Source organism: Equus quagga, chromosome 2, assembly GCF_021613505.1.
Source record: "Equus quagga isolate Etosha38 chromosome 2, UCLA_HA_Equagga_1.0, whole genome shotgun sequence".
Taxonomy (NCBI): domain Eukaryota; kingdom Metazoa; phylum Chordata; class Mammalia; order Perissodactyla; family Equidae; genus Equus; species Equus quagga.
Window position 1 is genome coordinate 48,940,137 of NC_060268.1, and position 14,656 is coordinate 48,954,792.

General features: G+C 36.3%; 1 protein-coding gene across 5 annotated transcripts in view; it reads right to left on the minus strand.

The window, feature by feature from the left end:
- The window catches only part of WDR72 (WD repeat domain 72), a 221,541-nt gene that overhangs the window by 142,648 nt on the left and 64,237 nt on the right, over positions 1-14,656 (minus strand). The window lies entirely within an intron of this gene.

Below are 14,656 nucleotides of genomic sequence, written 5' to 3' on the forward strand. Positions count from 1 at the left end.
AAGATATTCACTAAATCGCTGAAGATTGAACAATCATATACCACATCAAAAAAAGACTTTTTAAAGCACTCAATTATTTCAGAGGGAATCATATGTAAAATATAAATATTTTTAATCCTTTTAATTATCGTCATCAAAATTGCCATTAGCTAGCATTAATTGCATGCTAAGTGGTTTGCTTAGCACTTCATATATCTCATTTAATTCTTAAAACAGTGCAGCAGTTGGGAAAATTTTCAATAGTTCATGAAAAAGATGAAGATCCCAATTCATTTGGCCCTAAGGCATTTTATTTTAAAATGTTTTTGGTACCTCTGAAATATGTAATTCCGTGTTTTACTGGAGGTTTACAAAATACATGTAGCACATAGTTTACCTTTCAAATGACCCAAAGTCATCACTAGACATTGGTAATAGTATTGGGGCTAAGAACCAGTAATGCCCTCTGGAATTATTGATCAGGACTGTCACAGAATGGCTATCTAGGTTCTCTAAATAGCCAGAGGTCTTTGGTGGGTTCTTAACTCTAGAACGATTTCCTTTTTCTTCTTCTTTAGCCCGAGCATTTATCCTATTCCACTCACCACCATCACTGTTTCTGTAGTTTATAATCTGCTGCCACTTCCTCTAAGTGGTTTGTATGTAGTTTTATACCATGGAAGGAGTCTTACAGAATATAAATAGTTTCTGACATGAGCCATTTTCCTACCCAACTCTGAATTAGAAAACAACAACGGAACATTAATTCAGCCTTGAAAAAAGAGGAAATTCTGACACATGCTATAACTTAGATGAACCCTGAGGACATTATACTAAGTAAAATAAGCCAGTCACAAAAAGACAAATACTGTGTGATTCTACTTATATGAGGTACCTAGAGGAGCCAAATTCATAGACACAAAAAGTAGAATGGTAGCTGTGAAGGGCTGAGGCGCAGGAAGAACAGATACTGACCATTTATTGGGTGTAAGGTGTCATTTTGGGAAGATGAAAAAGTTCTGGAGATGGATGATGGTGATGGTTGTACAACAATGTGAATGTACACAACACCCCCGAACTGTGCATTTAAAAATACTTAAAATGGTAAATTTTATGTTATGTATATTTTACCACACACACAAAAAGCATCTATGTTGATAAGACAGCCCAAGGAAAATACAAACAAAAAGAGAAGTACACTGAGAATAAACCCAGGAAATAATAGAGTATACAGAAATAGGGCAACCTAAGGAAGAGGGCCTACTGACCACCGGGAGAAGGCAGTATCATCTAAGGCTGAGGGCAGAGAGAGAGAGAAGAGAAGGACATTGATGACAGACTGATTGCAGAGAAGTCTAGACTCTCCACTAAGAGAATGACAACTGAACTTGGCTGTGAGGTAACCTTAAGAAGAACAGTGCCTTCGGAATAGTGTAGGCAGAAGCCAGATTAAAATGTGTTAAATAAACGGGAGGCAAAAAAATAAAAGAAAGAGTATAGATGGCATTTGTAGAAAACTACCAATTATTTTGAGGAGAATGACAGAGAAAGATAATAAAGGCTCCAAATCTCTTATCCAAACATTAGGACCTAGGATTTTAGAACTCACGATTTTTCAGATTTTGGAGAGACAGGATAATGCACATATATATATAGTATACATATAGTATACAGCAGGGTCTGGGAGAGCAAACAGTAATCAAACATGTCACATACTTGCAGAAAAGAAAATAGTCACACTTGGTAGATAAATAACCTCATCTGAGTTAAGGTTTGGTTTTGCTGCTTTACCAGAAACTAAAAAGAAAAAAAAATCGTTCTGTTCTCAGATTTCAAATTGTGGCTAAGAGAATGTGGATCTGTAATCAAAATAATTGGTAGCTTGTAGGCCAGAACTCGCCAAAGAGATATTCTCTGAGACGAGTTAGTAGGATGCTCAGTTTTCTGCAATATAGGATATAAGATCATGTATTTAACTTCTCTTTCTATCTATACAAGTAAGCTTAGTCATCTAATTCCAAACCCCCAGTTTGGCTGATTGTTTTGTCTATGTCATCTATGATTAGATCATAACGCACTAAAGATTCTTTTAAACCCAGTGCTTTAAAGAAAGCACACTTCCTTTATAAAATCATTGATGAGGGATAGCTTTGCTAACGGATCAATCTTGGGAGAAGGATCAAGGTTGTAAGAAATGAAGATAAGAACATTTTTTAATGATAGACATAAAATAAGCAATATGTAACAATATGACTTTTGAACTAGACTTACATTTGATGCTTTTGGAAGTAAGAAAAATGGGATGACAAAAGAAAGTTAACCTCCAGTGGAAATCATGGATTAAAAGTAAATTGCTTTGTCAAATCTTCTTATTCCAGTTATTTTTCTGGAATGTTAACTCATAAACATTCTCAGTTTTGATCTATCAGCATAAAGTACAATTCATTTAACTAAATTTACAAAAACAACATGCTATGTGCTCAAATGACGAACTGACTGTAAGATGACATCTTGTGTCCCTCAGTGGAGTTTCTGGTACCCTGATGCTTCAGAATCTGCTTGCACTTGAATGTGAAAAGGATTGGGGAAAACAGTGGGGAAATCCATGTCCAGGACTTTTCAACAAGGTTGAGATTAGCAACCAACAATTTTTTTTTTTTTTGTAACACCCAAGATAAAATCTGACAACATTCCCACAGTCAAATTCTCCACTCACTACTCCCAAGCCAAGGACTTGATCTTCGGATTTGTTTTCACTTGATTCATCCTAGAAACACAAGAGATTTTTCCCATCAAATCCTAACAAGTAAGTTAATGGTAGAAGTTGGATATTATTGATACACTCAGATGAATCAAGTGCATCCAATATCCTTTTATCTCTCAGCCAAATCAGAGAACCTACTTTCCCAGAGAATAACAATCATTACAGTCCACTGAGTCTTGCTTTTCCAATCGTTTCTGCGGCAGCTGGCTGCTGGGAAGTTGCTAGGGAATTGAAAGGAGGCAGCGTGGGGAGGGGCAGATGGCTCCTTTGGGTTTATTTCACCAAACATGGCAGCTGTGAAACCCACTAACGTTCCAAGTGTCCATATACAATGCTCACAGAAGGGGCTAGGCTAAGGAGGAGCCACAGAGCAGCCATGCCAACATGTTTCTCTTTCTGCTGCTATAAAATAAGCTCCGGAGAACATTAAAAGCAATTACATAACAAACATATCCAGCCAGCACTCGATGCAACAGTGTAATCAGGCCACAGGAATCAGCTAAAACCGATCATAGTGAGTATTTTTCTTTACTAAATGAAAACCCAAGAAGATAGCAACTGCCAAAGGAAACAATAAAGGCAGTAAAGGGTGGGACTTAATTGGCGAAAGTAATTTTAAGAACAGAAACTATTTATTTTTATCATTAGAATGAGATTGTATTGATTTTCATATTTGTTTCTGAGCGTACAAAATATTCCAAAGATATCCTGCAAATACCACAATAATATGCCTAACATATATTAAGATGCCAGGAGATCAAAAAAAAAGGTGGAGTTGAATAATACCTTAATTAAAATGCACACACACACGCAAATGCCTGTGTATGTTTTATACCAGATAAAAGTTAATCATATAATTAGAATTTAAGAATAAGTCTGAGGTATCTAAAAACAACATAAAACCATATTCATATAAAGTACAATTCTGTAATAAAACATAGATAATTGTTCAAATATTTATAACTAATAAATATTGACAAAGAAGCAAATCCAAATTGGGGAAAGGAAAATTATTTATGTTTCTTTTGTTAATAGCCTTTCAATGTAATATCTGGATTTTAAAGAGCACAGCAGAAACTGCCCCAAGCAGATCATTTTTTTTCTTGAATTTTTCTACATTCTTGCAATTTCCTCACTTTGTAAAGTTTGTAAAATTATAAGAATAAATTCACATTGATATAATTTTACCAAAGTAGAGGTCCATATTCCCTAGATGGAGTTACAGAAGACTACTGTGGGGTGAGGAGGGGGGCATGCATTGTTGCATGTGCATGTGTGTATGCACACACATGCAAGTAAAAGTGTCTACCAAGGCTTTATACTGAACTAAAAACTATATATAATGACATTCATGTGCCTCTCTCAGTAGTGCAGAGTTAACTGTTGGATTTAATTTTGTTGAAAATAATGTTAAACTCTTTATTATTATTGTATTTTTGCTCTGGAATTAAAAACAAAGGCAGATATCAACATATACTCCCCAGCTGTCCTGCAACCATTGAGTAATTTCAATGAATCCCACATTAAAAATCATTTAGACTAACAGGGAGTTTTTAATGTTCTTCATGCCATGAACCTTTTCAGCAGTCTGGGGAAACCAATGAAGACTTTTTCACAATATTTGTTTAAAATGTTGGAAATAAAATATATAAGATTTTAAAGGATATCAATTATATTGAAATACAATCATCAAAATATTTTAAAAACAAAACAATTGCTTCTTTATTAATGTATTAAATAGCAAGAGCTGGGGTATGCCTACATGTTTATGGCAGTGACAAACATAAATAATACTTTGAGATATTGGTGACCACTGTAGTGTGATAGGAAAATATCTGTGATGTCTATTATTGACAAAGTCACAGGTATTGCTAATACAGCTGTGAAGTGTTCCCTACATTCAAAATGGAAAGAAATACTTAATTTCATTTAGGGTTCACAAACTCTTTAAAAAAGGACTTGTGGATTGTGGAGCCAGGGAAGGAAAATGGTTTTCTGAAGCTCCCCATTACACCTCCCAGGGTGTTACATTAATAATGAAGATAATGAACAAATAATCGGATAACACTTTACCAAAGACTTTCATGATATGAAAATACATAAGCATGTCTCCATATAGATTAATATGTAAAAGAATAAAATACTGAAAGTATAGTACACCAACCATTAATAATGATTATCTACAAATGTTAGGATTCTATTGCTTTTTAAAAATGTCTTCTTTATACTTTCTGTATTTCTGGTTTTTCTCTTTATTTAGTTGAAATTGATGTAACATACAATGAACCATTTTAAAGTACAAAAGTCAGTAGCATTTAGTGCATTCACAATATTTTGCAACTATATTTGAAAACCTCTACTTTCAAAACTTTTTCATCACCCCTGAAAAATACCCCTGTAGTTTAAACCCTGACAGTCCTTTTTCTTCTTTTTTTTATAATGCAAGTGCCTGACTTAAGTCTCACTTCAACGAGGCACTCATTTCAAAGAGGGCTGTCTCAATCAACACATTACCAGCCACACAACTAGATAAAGAGCCAGGCTCCTCCCCTGACTGAGGCCCCTTTGTTTTAGAGGGGCCTTTGTTTGGTTGATTTAAATAACTAAACATCTGGGAAGCTTGTTTTTTCACTTTTATGCCTTTAAATTCCCACTCTTATGTTTAAAATTCACCAAGAAAAAGTAGAGCCCATGAAATTCTAGGCCCCACTCTCAACACCAATAAAAGCAGAACTCCAGGCCCATGCATACTCCCTCTACCCGCAACCTCAATGTGTGGCCCCAGGTGTGCTGTGTAATTTCTAGGTCCTGTGAATAATAAACCTTTATTTTTTCAAAGTTTCCTGATGGTTGTTGATGCAGGGCATCTCGCAATCATAATAAGAACCACAAGGGCCAGTCGAACCACAACATTGGTTATTGATAGGCTGAGACTAGCACAAAATAATTGGTGTAGTTGGCAGGAATGTGTGATTTCCCTTGCAATTAACTGAGGGGAACTCCCTTTAGCTGCAACTTTCTTACTATTCACATAACTCTTGTGGTTGACACAATCTGGGAAAGGAACACCGCTTGCTGGGGGTCTGTCAGGCCGCTAAGTGCTTTCTTCCATTGTGTCTGTTGTGTGTTGCCTGCAGTATCCAACCCAAAAAGTCGAGGCTGCCATAATAATCCAACAATCTCCCCAGAGCAGCATAATCAAGGCCATGTGGTCTAATGAGATGATTAGACCACTAGTTATAAAGACCTTAATTGACTATTACTGTGTGGAGGGGTCCGCCACACCTCAAGGCTAAGGAGAACTAAGGAGGGTGAATTGGATAGCAAGGCTATTGTCACCACGCAAGGAGAGGCTCTGGGTTAAAGACAAGAGGAAAAGATTCCTTCAGGTGAAGAGCATAGGATACCTACACCTGCGACCAATGAGTCAGTGCGTCATGCATGGATTGTTGAGTCATACCTGGACTATGTACCCTAACCCAGAAGAGTAAAATAGCCCCACAACTGGAAACCAACGGTACCACTAGAGAGAAAATACAACAGAGGCCTACTGTCTCTGTGTCACCACTTCACTCACTACTGTCTCTCTCTGTCCACTGACCTAATGGGATATTGTGGGTCCAATCCCTGGCATGATGTTACTAAAAAAAAAAAAAATATATTAATGGACAAATATAAATGTCCTGAACATCTGGTGCCAGAGCCTCCTAAGAACCCTAAGGAGGTACACTAGCTCCTTGATAAATGCAAAACCCCATGGACACTGCCTGGGTGTTATTCAATGCTATGCATACTAACACACCAAGGCTCTGGTATTATGAGCCAGAGGCCTTGGGGCTTTTCCCAAAGACCCTGCACATATCACGCTAGCAGAGGCAGATCCCCAATCCTGGAGAGTCCTCTTAGGACACCCTGGAAAGGAAAGTGGCCACCTACGAAGAGGGTTCACAGTGACACCATGCAAAATTTTCTGGTAACAACATGTAAGATTAAAGTAACAGGAGAAAATCAAGAAGTAGAAACTAAGATCAAAAACTATACCTTAATTGAAAGTCAAACTTAAAGATTTCATGCAGCAGGAAGGAGAAAGGGGAACTAATTGGCTATTGTGGGGTTTTTTGTTGTTTACTTGTTTGGAATGGGCTCTGAATTAACTCCTGGCTGCCAAAATGTGTCAATAGGTCAGTATCTAAAAAGGCCCTAAATTCCTTAACTGTCTTAAAGATTCACCCAGGCTATATATTTGTGAGCTCTGAGGTACCACAGATACTAAACTCCCTCAGCTTCCCCTGACTTTTTCTCCAAAAAAGGGAAACTCAACTTTTAACCCTAAAGCTGACAGAGTTATTGAGCCCTGTAGTGAGTAAGAAGAGGGAAATGGAAATCAAAGGCCCCTAGAGCCCCCAATATTTGTACCAGGGCCCTCGCTTTCCTCACTTGGATATTTATTGCCTGGCACCGTGCCCATCTTTGCACAGTGATCACCGCTGAGGCTCACAGTGAATGGAAAACATCAAGATGAAGCCCATTTCCTACTGCGAAAAATTGGCATGGTTCAACGGGTTTATCATTTCCATGACCATAATGACCCAAAGGACACCTCTTCATTTCCAGCCCTGAAGAGGCCCAATTTGGCCCTGAGTGCAGAGAATTACTTTTACAGGGTGCTCTCCCTAATTATAGGGCAGCACTACTACATGTTATTGGGACTGCCAAAATCATCCAAAAGGCACTAAAATTTTGAGGAGAAAACTTACATTCTTTCTCTGTTCCTTGAAGATGTAAATCTTACCATGTCTTTGAAATGTAAACCTCCCAGGAGATAACTAAAACACAGCCCATACTTGCCACAAACTAAAGAAATATTTTTTAAAAAGGTAATAGAGGGTTTTCCTCAAGCCTCCTAGGACTAATAATCATAAGCATTGGCATTAATCAACCATATTTAGCATTCCTTTAAAATATAAGATCTCTGCATCTGTATGTTCACATGTGTCTATATATGTATGTCATAGATATGATATTTTTCTATCTCTGGATGATATTGTCAAAATTCATTTGTAAAAGAGCTCTACCTGATTAGGTTAAAAAGTAAGTACGTATGAATTAAGTATTTCTAAATTTCAGAAATATCATAGAAATTAACCCAAATGTTTTTCAAGTTCATGTGCTCTAGGATTAATCTTCAGTAAATAAAACCTAGTTTAAAGTTGTCGGTTTAATTAAAACAGGCATGTCTTTAGAGTTATCAGTATCAAGTATAATACTTTTATTCTACATGGTTTTACTAATCAAATAAGTTCATGCTTTCTCTGTTATAAAATTTGTCAGCCAGAAGACAATTTAGGATGATGACTGACTTTATCTAATGAAGTTTTTGTAGATAATCTAAACATAATTGTTAATAACAAATTATTTAAATAGATATAAATGGGATAAAAGTTTCTAGGTGAACTTTCCAGCAAATAGTTTCTAAAATCTTTTGGTGACTAGAAACAGTAAAATTTTGCTACATTAAAATAAATGAGTTAAGTCAAATTCATTGCATATCTAGATCATCTCCAAATAAAATAAAATAAAAACTAAAACATTACTAAAAATAGGTTTATCCACTTTTGGCTTCCTTTACAGAGGAACTAAAGATATTTGGATTTTTTTTTTCTAGGAAGATTAGCCCTGAGCTAACATCTGCTGCCAATCCTCCTCTTTTTGCTGAGGAAAACTGGCCCTGAGCTAACATCTGTGCCCATCTTCCTCTACTTTATATGTGGGACGTATACCACAGCATGGCTTGCCAAGTGGTGCCATGTCTGCACCTGGGATCTGAACCGGTGAACCCCAGGCTGCCAAAGCGGAACGTGTGCACTTAAGCGCTGTGCCACTGGGCTGGCCCCTAAAGATATTTGGATTTATTGGTAAACATGTTTGTGCTACCGTGAAAAATTTACTGTGAGGAAAATATACTTTTAGGAATTATCAAATGTATTCATAAATTTGCCAGTAACAGACCATTAGTAATTATTTAAAGCTACTAAAAATAACAAGGGAAACATCTCTGTATGCAAGGAAAGTAGGTTATGTGTTTTTGGTAAAAGAGGGAATGGAGATGCATTTTGCTGAGGGAAATAAAAGTGATTCTGTCCTAAAATGAGGTTGGGAAATAGGAAAAACATAGGACAAAATCTGAAGGTAAAAGAAAATTATAGAAGGTTTGTGAAAAAAGGAATCTTGGGAAGGAATTTTAGGTGTGGTGAAGCTGGCTAAGATTAAAATGAATTTATTTGAGTTAAAACATAGTTTTAATATCAAAAGTAAGCTGGTACAAAATTAGAATTTGGCTTTCTCTTTGTTAAAAGGACAAACATTCTTGGGCTATTAGACCACTCTTGATGAGAGATTGTAAAAGGTTTTTCTTTATCTTTTAAAATAATCTGTGTAAAAGGAAAGATTTTATGTTTTATCAAAGTAATTTCCTTCATGTTATCTTTATCATCAGGTCTTTGATTACTTAAATAAACTCAATCTTTTTGATATTAAAAGAACTAGGGTTTGCTTGGAAGTATGTAACCTTCTATATTTGCCTTTGAAATTTTTTTTTCGTCACATTGGTTAAATGGATAATTAAGTATGGTTTCATAATTATCTGTGATCCTATTTAGTCATATCTCCAAACCATTTCTTATATTTTGACAAACTCTCTAAAATTTTAATTCTAAATGAAATCTTTTTGATCTTGAACTAACTTTGGGATTTTTCCAGAGGGACCTTGGAACATCTCAAAATATTTGTTCCCTCTCCTTACATAAAAAAAAAAAAAGAGAGAGAGAGAGAGAGGGGCCAGCCCTGTGGCGCAGTGATTAAGTGTGTACATTCTGCTTCAGTGGCCCAGGGTTCGCGGGTTTGGATCCCAGGTGCAGACATGGCACCGCTTGGCAAGCCATGCTGTGATAGGCATCTCATATGTAAAGCAGAGAAAGATGGATGTTAGTTGAGGGCCAGTCTTCCTCAGCAAAAAGAGGAGGATTGGCAGCAGATGTTAGCTCAGGGCTAATCTTCCTCAAAAAAAAAAAAACCAACAAAAAAGAGAGAGATATTACACTAATTAGGCTTACTTTGGTATGTTAAATTACATAGGAAACTTTGTCAACTAAGTGATGATAAACCTCTTAGGTTATATTGCATGGGTGAATGTTATTAATATAAGCCTTCTAGAAATTGTATAACTTTCTTAGAAATCAGGTATCCTAGTATAATGTTCTCACTTTTAATTCTAGTTATTATCTTAAAATGCTGTGTGTATCACAGAAAACCAAATTTCCTTGTCAATTGCATTAAATAAACTCTCATCAGATCTTTAATAATGGGCACTTATAACTTCTTTGTCATTTATAGAGTTATTTTTTTACTCTGATGCTTTTACAAAAGTATTCTTGCCAAAGTACCTCCTCTTGTGGCCAGCTTGGTGGCATAGTGGTTAAGTTCATGCATTCCGCTTTGGTGGCCCAGGCTTCACAGGTTTGGATCCCAGGCACGGACCTATGCACTACTTATCAAGCCATGATGTGCCAGGCATCTCACATATAAGATAGAGGAAGATGGGCACTGATGTTAGCTCAGGGCCAATCTTTCTTAAAAAAAAAAAGTGCTTCAACTTCAAGGAGAATTCATAGAAAAAACTGCACAGGAAGTACAGCTTTCTGATAACTTGAAGATCATGAAACTGAACTGGATAAGAATTTCCATACAAGTGGAAAAACTGGATTCAAACAGAACAAAAATTAATAACAGGAGACTGAATGAACTGAAGAGAAATGATTATAAGTTTTATGACTTCTTATTTGAAACATTGCTGTTTCTCTAATGTTTTGCTTTTACAGATTTAAGGAAACTTTTTCTCTTAAGCTATCTATCACTTAAAGCAATTTGGTAAAATATACCTTTGTAAACAAAGATGTAGCATTTAATGTTTCTCACTACATGATCTCTCCAGATTCAGAAACTCTTAGCGAGTATTCTTATTTTCATGATAATATAGTTATTTGCATAAGTTCAATAAGAATCTGTTCTCCTTGTAACAGGACACAATTGCAAATATTGGTTATATTAACAAAGCTTTGACTGCAATGTCATGTTTGAGAGAGACATACATAGACTCAGATATGACCAGATAGCTCTAAGGAACTAAGGTTGACTTTATGAGCCAATAAAGTCCCTTGAAAAGTCTGGCCTGGTACGTTGCTTACAGGGTCCCCAGCAGCCTTACCAGAAGAGTAAGAAAGGTCACTTTCTGGCAGGTCCAGGAAGCTCAGGATATTTGGGGGATCTCAAGGAGAAACAAATTCACCCAAATCTATAGGTATGGCAGGTGAAGTCTAATGGCAAGTATTTGGCTTGGCTTCTTAGACTGGAGAGGCTTTTAAAAGTTTAATCTGTGATTCCTTAAGAAAGTTTCCAGCCATGCAGACTTAAAAGAGCTTATATTGTCAATCACTATTCTTGCTGCACCTATGTAAATAATCAGGCCAAGTTTATTAAAACTAGACTCAATTTGCAAACATAGTATACTATAGGTACTATAGTTATCTTTGATAGAAATGGGGATAATTGTAGACAGAAAAATTGTTTCAGTAGAAACTATAATACACACTTGTGGATATTAGATTCTGGTTCTGTTAATTGCTTCTGAGGTTTTATTTTCTGCCTGTAAAATGAATTCTTCTTGTTTCCTCCAACACTGGGCTACAACTCTCCATACTAACATTTCCAGTTTTTCTCCCACCCTTCTGACTTGGAATCATTGAGAAGTAAAACTGCCCTTTTTTCTGAAGACATGCAAACGAAAGTGGAACAACTTTATATAAACTTTAGAGAAGGCACCACAACAGCTCCTGTATTGACAACCTTTATGCCTGTTGCTATGCTGGCCACTCAGAAAGATCACCAAAGACATTCCAACTGCAAGCCAGGAATACCTGTCAGATTGCCACTGCCTACCCTAACTCTATGTGAAGATGCTTTGAGCCTGACATCTAGAAATCTTCTTGACTGGTTGCCTTCAGAACTCAGAATCTGGGATTGTTTTCTGCTCCAGTCATTAACCGTTTTTTTTTTTTTTTCTTTTCTTTGTAGAAATGGCTCTTATTAAATATTTGATGCAAATGCTTGTACCATGTAGGCCTAATTTGGGGAACCCACCTGCATCACCAGCTTCTGAAATGAGGCAGAACCCTCTCGATGAACTGATCTATTCTCAGGGCTACAAGACTGGTTCAATGAGATATGGAACAATCTACCAACTTAGGACAGGTTCAAACCCACTGATACCAGATGGCCCAATATTTCACAATATTATCCAAATATTTGAACAGATTCCTAGGGCCCCTAAGATTACTGACTTAGTTTCATTGTGGGACTCTTCAAATTTCGGACAATGGCTATGGACTGGATTTCAGGCTATTGCCTGTATAATTATTATAGGATTTGCCACTATAATCCTATTTAGACGTGTACTTTCTGGATTATAACGCGCCCTACTCCTGACTTTTAGCATATCAGCTATCCAGGCAGTTAATGTCTTCATCATTGACTTTGAGGCCCAGGTATCACAGGGTGGATTGTGGTGTAGTAAGCCCTGACAGTTGTTTTTTTGCTGTTTTTTGTAATGCAAGTGCCTGACTTAAGCTTTGATTGCCAAGGCATTCACTTTAAAGAGGCACCCATTTCAAAGTTGGCTATCTCAAATAAACACATTGCAAGCCATGACTAGATAAAGAGCCAAGTCACCTCCCCCTACCGAGGCTCATTTATTTTAGAGATCTTGGTTGATTTCAATAACTGACTGTCTGGGCGACTTGTTCTTTTCTCTTCCTGTGCTTTAAATTCCTACTGTTATGTTTTAAATTCACCAGTAAAGAGTGAGCCCACGAAACCCTAGGCCCCACACTCAACCCCAATATAAGCAGGACCCCAGGCCTGTGTTCACACTCTCTCTCTACTTGCAACCTCCCTATGTGGCCCCAGGTATGCTGTGTAATTTCCAGGTCCTGTGAGTAATAAACCCTTATTTTTTCAAAGTTTCCTGATGGTTGTCGCTGCAGGGCATCTGGCAATCATAATAAGAACCACAAGGACTGGTCCAACGACAAAAGTGCTTATTGATAGGCTGAGAGTGGCACAAAATAAGCCCATACTCACTAAGTAATGGCTCCCCATTCTCCCCTCCCCTGATCTCCTGGCAACTACTAATCTGGTTTCTATCTCTATGGATTTGCTTATTCTGGATATTTCATATAAAAGAAATCACACAATATGTGATGTTTTGTGTCTAGCTTCTTTCATTTAGCAGAATGTTTTCAAGGTTCATCCAAGTTGTAGCATGTATCACCACCGCATTTCTTTTTAGGGTGGAATAATATTTCATTGTATGTATATACCACAATTTACTCATCCATTCATCCATTGATGGACATTTAGGTTATTTCCATCTTTTGGCTATTATGAATAATGCTCCTATGAACATGCATGCACAAGTTTTTGCATGAACATATATTTTCATTTCTCTTGAGGGTATACCAAAGAGTGGAATTGCAGACTCATATGGTAATTCTATGTGTAACTTTTTGAGGAACTGCCCAACTCTTCTCTACAGCGGCGGTACCATTTTATACTCCCACCAGCAATATACAAGGGTTTCTATTTCTTGCATTTTTGGCCAAAATTGTTATTTCCTTTTTTTTTTATTATAAGTATCCTAGTGAATGTGAAGTGTATCTCACTGGAATTTTGATTTGCATTTCCCTGATGGCTAATGATGTCAATAATCTTTTCATGTGCTTGTTGGCTATTTGCATATCTTCTTTGAAAAAATGTCTATTCAAGTCCTTTGTCCTTTTTAAAATTAGTTTGTTTGTCTGGTTCTATTATAAGAGTTCTTTATATACTCTGGATATTAAACCCTTATCATGTATATGATAATTTTTCCCATTCTGTAGACTGTCTTTTCACATTCTTGATAATGTCCCTTGATGCACAAAAGTTTTTAATTTTTGTGAAGTCCTATTTATCTATTTTTGTTTTCTTGCTCTGGTTTCTTTTTTATTAGAGCAACCATGTGGTGTGTATATATATATATATGTGTTGTGTGTGTGTGTGTGTGTGTATAACACATTATGTATAACATATGTTATATAGCAATATATATATTGTGTATATATGTATGTATATGAATATATATATACAATATAAATACAATATAATACAATAATATAATACACACACATATATAGTAGTTTAAAAAATAAAGCCAATATTCTCACATATAGGAACTTCTTATATCTTTTTGGAAACATTGTGTTAAGTATCATCATCATCACCCTGAGGAAACCAAGGCCCTGATCAATTTAGTGATTTGCCAAAGAATGCACAAACTAACAGTAGCAGAATCTTCTGTCTCTAAACATTAGACAATAACGTTAGCTTGACACATTAACGGGGAATAATGAGTCATATGAAATGATTTATGCTTATGGAAGCTAAATGTTTTTAAAATTTTCAATTAAATTCAACAAATATTTGTTGATTTCTTCCCAAGTGTCAGGTGCTGTTCTAGCTTCTGGGAATAGAACAGTGAACAAAACAGTTCATTCCTAGTGTTTTTAGGCTAGTGAGGAGGACAGATATTAACCCTGAAATTATAAGTATGAAATTGTAAGTACACTGTGCTATGGCAGCAAGTAATCAAAATCTCCCCCACACTAACTTGCCCTCACCCCCACCTCCAGTCAAGAGCTCAGAACACTCATGAGTACATTTGGGCACTTTAGCATACTCCACAGACCACTTTCTTATATGTTGTCCTACATTTTTTCAAATTGTTTCAAAGGTACAAATTGTCCCTGATTATACTGAAAGCTC